This window comes from Lichenostomus cassidix, chromosome 13, assembly GCF_008360975.1.
Source record: "Lichenostomus cassidix isolate B80296 chromosome 13, HeHo_3.0, whole genome shotgun sequence".
NCBI classification, from domain to species: domain Eukaryota; kingdom Metazoa; phylum Chordata; class Aves; order Passeriformes; family Meliphagidae; genus Lichenostomus; species Lichenostomus cassidix.
Window position 1 is genome coordinate 7,401,913 of NC_139494.1, and position 6,000 is coordinate 7,407,912.

Below are 6,000 nucleotides of genomic sequence, written 5' to 3' on the forward strand. Positions count from 1 at the left end.
AGAGAGCAGTCAGGTGTGGTGAGAGAGGCTCTGACTGCTTGGGCAGGGCTCCAGCAGGGTCAGAAGCTGTGACTCAGTGTGCTCCAAGATGGAAAATGTCCACTAATACAGGTCTGGTTTTGCTGCTGCTTTCTGTCCTGGTGGAATCCTGAGCCTTAAAGGTACTTCAGACTTCACTTGTTTGCTGGCTGTGCTGACTGAACAGTTCATGTCTGCTCGTTTTCCTTGTCCTTTGCCATCCCAGCTCTAATAAAAGGGAATCCATAGTTCTTTCCAAACCCCAAGTGTCACTACATGGGGGATATTAGAGGGTGTTTATTGGTAGCTTTAGCTGCACATTCCTGCAGTTGACTGCACAGCTGATCCAACCAGGGGGAGCAGATGGAGTACCAGAAAAGGGAACAAATGGCTGTCAGACAAAAGGCTGCCAAAGGCTAAAACTGCCAAATTCTCATTTTTGTCTGGAAATGCAGACAGCAGTTGGTAATTCCTTTTGAAGTTGTCCACCTGGCCATTCTCTGTACCAGCCCTGCAACAGCACTGCTTTCATGACTGACCTGTTCTGTCTGACTTTTCTGGGGTTGAAGAGCAGCAGCTGAGTGGAGGTTGAAGATGGGAAGAACTGAGAGTCTCACAGCTGGTACTGAGGTGAGGAGCTGCTGGGTGCAGGATGCTGGTTCTGTGTCAGGAGACATAGAACACGAGAAGCAAAGTGTTCCAGACTCTTAAGGAAAGCTCAAATATGACTTGCTACCGTCATTGTTTAAAATATCACATCTTCCTCTGGAGCCTCAGAAAAGGAGAGCAAAGTTCTGAAACAAGACTGAAATGTCAGCACAGTTGCTTTGTTGCAACTCTGTGATATACTGTTGGCCCTTATTTTCAAAATTATTACCAGCTAGGAAGCAAATATTTCAACTTTAAGACTGGCTCATGATTCTAGAGACTAAAAATATTTATGTTAATTGGTGAGTATTATTTCCAAATCAAAAATGTCTATCTATTTCACCTGTCTGTATCTATCAATGTATTCTATGTTATCACATCCTAACAGGAGTTATGTCAAATCCACTGGCACAAAAATAAGGCTAGTACTATAGGGCATTTGAATAATTTATTTCCTTTATCTGATTTTTAACACCTCATGACATGTGTAACATGGTCTCTCCTTCATTCAATTTACTGGATTGCAAATTAGAAACTTTAATAGTGACTTCTTATGGGTAAATTGCACTGTTGAATATATCTCGATAATCTAAAATTAACAAAACATGAGAGAAATTATCTTAACATTCCAGTTCTTAACTTGTAAAAGGAAAACCAGTATTTTAAAGAATGAAATTATGCAACTGTCAAATACTGAACAGCTGTGAAATGGTGAAATAATGGGAACTGGCATCTAACACATTGTACCTGCTGCATATTGAATAAATGTAACATTGCAACTCCATAGCAAGTATGTTCACTAACGCAAATTCTGTGGTTATCAAAATTAATGACCAGCATGACATTATTAATTCGTAATGCTTGTTATTCTTGAGGGATATCTGGAGTGACTAATTTCTTATGGTGTTCATATGAGTATAGTCAAGGGATATATATATTTTAAAAAATGATGGTTATATCAAGAAATGTGGGTTGGGTATTCAAGTGATGAAAATTGCTTATGTAAAAGGAGATGTGGTACTCTTGGCTGAGACTCTGGGCCAGGCAGGTTTTCTGGGGAGAGGGGGAGTGCTTGTTTCAGTGTCAGGGCAAAACTTTTGAATACGTCTTATTCTTGGAAAAAAAGTATTTTTTCCCTCTTTCTGACAGATTGTCAGAGCTGACATACTGCATTCATTTTGGCACTCTAATGGCTAAGGGCATGCTTCCAGCTGAGACCACTTTTTAAAAATTTTCTCTTTTTTGGAAAGAATATAGCCAAGGAAACAAAGCTTGCTTAGGTTCCCTCACAAATGCTCTAAAACCTAAATTGTGTAACCTGCACATTTTGGGGTTTGGTGCTGTTTGGTTTTCAGATGGGACTCGAGTAGAGTTCTGTGTATAACCCTGGCTGTTTATGGTCACGTATTTCTATGGTCACTCACATTTCTAAGCTTAGTTGGTACATCTGAAGTCTGCTCAGCCCACATGAAACTGGACTGTGACCTTTGAGATCTCCTTGTTAAACTTTCCCCAAGATCCTTTCTGAAGAGTCTGACTGATCATGTCGTTCTTTAATCTTCAGCCCTTTGTTGAAATTCCATGGCATTGATGCTTCTGAAGGTACTGTGAAGAGAAAGCCCAGGAGGGCAATGTCAGGCAGGTGACAGGGCTGAACTCCTGTCATGTGCTCTTTGACAGCAGCAAAAAGGGCAAGATGAGAGTGATAAACCCACAGCACAAAAGCTAATTTGGTCATGGTAGGGTCAATGCAGTCCCATTACTGAGGGTGATATTTCCACTTCCATCATGCAAATAAATTGTTTCTTCAGGTGAGAAGACACTGACAGGAGGAGCAATGTGGATAATAAACAGATCGAAACCTTCATGTCAGGACAGCAAGATTTATCTGCAGGATTTGCAGACAAATGGGATTGGTTTTGATGTGCTTCTGTGCTTTAGGTTATGAAAAATAGAGGCTTTTTTATTGCTGCTGTTGTTAATCATCATTCAAAAGATATCTGAATTAGAAATATGTGCCAAATAGACAGAAAAAAATTCACTGGACAAGAAAAAGGGGAAAAAAGAAAAGAAAAAAAAACAGTGTGGGGAAATTCAGCCAATTCCCTCCCATTCTCCTAAGTAGCAACAAAGTACAACCTGCACTGCCTAATTTATTTTCTTCTTTTTTTCTCCCAGTCATAACATACTTTAAAATTAGAAGGTTTTAAGACTGTAGGAAGGACAAATTTTTTCTATCTCCTTCCCCAACCTTAATTTTAATGTTTTCTTTCTTACACAAGTTTGGAAATTTAGTGTGAAGATCTAGGCTAATTCTAGTGAAGAATACAAGCCTTAAGTGGTTTCGGAAGGGTCTAAGAAAAGTTAAGCATTATTTATTTGCCTTCATTACTACCCAAAGTAATGTGATTACTGAACAGGTTTGACAATCAAACTAGTTAAGGATGCGAGAAGGGGGGGTGGAACTTTCAATGAGATCCAGACAAAAGGAAGAAACAAAAAGATGGAAAGGACAGGCAAATGAAAAGTAAAGGTTGTTTTCTAACTCATGCTATAAGTTTTTAAAACAAATGCTACCTGGTCCTCTGGCATCACGTTTCCCTGTCTTTTAACTGCAGTCCAGCCATCCATCATCTGGTTTTTCCAATTTCAGATTGTTTAGAGGAAAGTGAGATGAGGTAATAGCTCCTGATGTTGATGAAAGGAAAGGCTGTCCAGCATCCAAACCCTTACATTTTCACTAGATGTGTATTTTACATTCGACAATATTTGAAAGCAAATACCAAATCCTGCTCCCTTTACTCTGCCCAAAGGATTTCAGAAGGTGTTAAGCATCCATTTCCATTTACTTTGCATATCCTGAGAAATGTTTGAGTGATTGTATCAATGGAGGAGAGAAGGGAAGAACTTTCTCCTTTAAAAACTGAGATAACAAGACAAATCTGTTGGCCTGTAAATGAAAATGTTTTGCTTAGATTTTGCAAGCACTTGTGCATATTGCTGAAATAGAAACTGCATTTTATGCAAAATCTCCACTCTGCTGAGAAGAGAGTTGGCTTTGCTCATTTCTGCAAGAATTAAAGTGACTTATTTAATTCTAATGAAATAGAATGATATTGACATTGGAAAATATAAAAAGTCAAATTGTAATGCCCCTGCACCATTCTTTAGCAGAGACAGAATGCCTGCTAGATTCTGTGTTTGAGACACAGCTCTGAAAGAGGATGAAAATTGTGTGCAAGCACTCTCACTTTACTATGAGGAATTAAATTAACATAGTTTTTGCGTATTGTGAATTTAGAAAGAAGTTCTGGGATTTCCAAAAACATTTGTTTGCTAGACAGTAAACCTGCTATCAGATTAGGATTTGCCTCAGTTTTGCATCCCATGTGGCATCCCCCTTCTCTCCTTGAAACTTTACCTCACCTGTTGTTGAATTAGGATTAATAGTGCTGTACCTGTGCCTTAACTATATCATTAATTGATAGCTGCAAAGTATTATGTAACTAGAGCATATTGTTACTGTTATTTTGAAGGAACCAATGACAGAATGGAAGTATGTTAAATGAAACTCTCCATATGCTAATTATCTCTGTAATAACTTATCATGTCATCAAAGGCTTGTTTTAAACTAGGATCCAGAAATGAAGTTTCCAGGCCTTGAAAAGCAATGGGTTAACCTAAATTTTCATTAATTGCAAAGCATGCAGATCCCTGCTCTGAATGGACATGCTCAATATGCCCTTGTGTTTGGAAAAGAGCACCTTTAATCTGTTTATCATTGCCCATAGTCTGAGGGATCAGTTCTCCACAAGCAGAGCATGCAGACACCCACAGCTACCTGCAAGGGCTGTGGGAAATCATGAAGTAACAGATATGTCACCAATAAAGAGTGCCTTTGTAGACACCTGGGGCCTAATTAATTTGCAGCACAGCTGAGGAAGGCAGAGCCCTTGGCCCTGCAGGTATCACTGGATTTTGTTACTGCACAAATTACGATAAAGCATTGCCAGCACAAACTGCAGAAAGGCATTTGCTGTGCACTTGGAAGAAAGGGTTGCCAGTTATTAGTCTGCTGAAAAAGTGTATTGTGATCCTTTGTATTTGTTTTCCTTATTTGAAGTTCTTACTCTAAAGACAAGCAGGAGATCTTCTGGTTTGGCTTTTTCCTTTCTAGTGACCAACAAACCAACCTCCCCACTGCTCCTGTCTGATCCCAGATAAGTGAGATCTTCAACATGATGTTCCTATAAGACAAGTAGACCAACATTCCTTATTTCACTGGAACCAGCTCCTTTTCTGACTGCTACGGTTTGTTATGGTTAGTCCATTATAAATTACATGGTGTCTCCAGGGACCTGTTCTATACTTGAAATATCACAAGACTGCTGTCATGCATAATGCTGCAGAGAGCTGCTAAATTTATATCCACTAAAAATGTGCTTTACATTGCAGAGTGACCCACTTTAACTTGGATGCATAAATGGGCTGATTTTCCTTTTCTTTTAAGTGTTATCTGTTATCTTCTGTTTGTCCACAGACTTAACTTGCTCAGGAAAAGCCCTTGGAAAATCTGTTATTTGTGCTTGATGTATTGTGTGATTATCATTATTTTATAAAACTTGGACATACTTCCAAATTCCCCTAGAGACAAAGCATGCAAAGGGCAATTTTGTCTGCCAGCCCATGTAAATTCTATCAGACTACATAAACAGACAACAGTGGCAGATTGGCTCCTGGAGCTTATGGTTTCCTCTGCTCCCGAGCAGTTTGCACAGCAAGTAGAAAAGAACGTGAAGCACAAGTTACCCTTACATACAGATAATGGCAGTTTACTTGAATGATTTTCAAATGTGCCCTGTGAGACAGTTTTAGAAGATTTCTGACTTTTTTTGCTTGTGATAATAAGAATCCTTCAAATTCCACCCTATTTTTAATAAAATTTTAAAAACTAAACATGACTCTCTGATTCCATGTTAAATTTTCACCCTTGAAGAAGGCAGGAAGGAGCAGATTCAGGCTTGAAATGCCTTCAGGATACCATGAACTATAAATCATTGTCTTCAAGAATTAATTCCACAGGAATTCTTCCATAAAGCTTTAGTTATAATAAGAAAAATACACAGTAAGGCATTTATGCTATTAATTGATATGGCTTCCCGATGGGGTTAAATAGCAGATAATATATTCCACTCAGTAGAAATTTGTAAGTGAATATAGGACAGAAGAGAGGCAAGAAAATTTGAAAAAAAATCTGGTTTTATTTTATTTTATAAGATGATCAAAAATGGTCACTAGCAATTATATTCCTTTCAGGCAAAAGACATCTCCTTG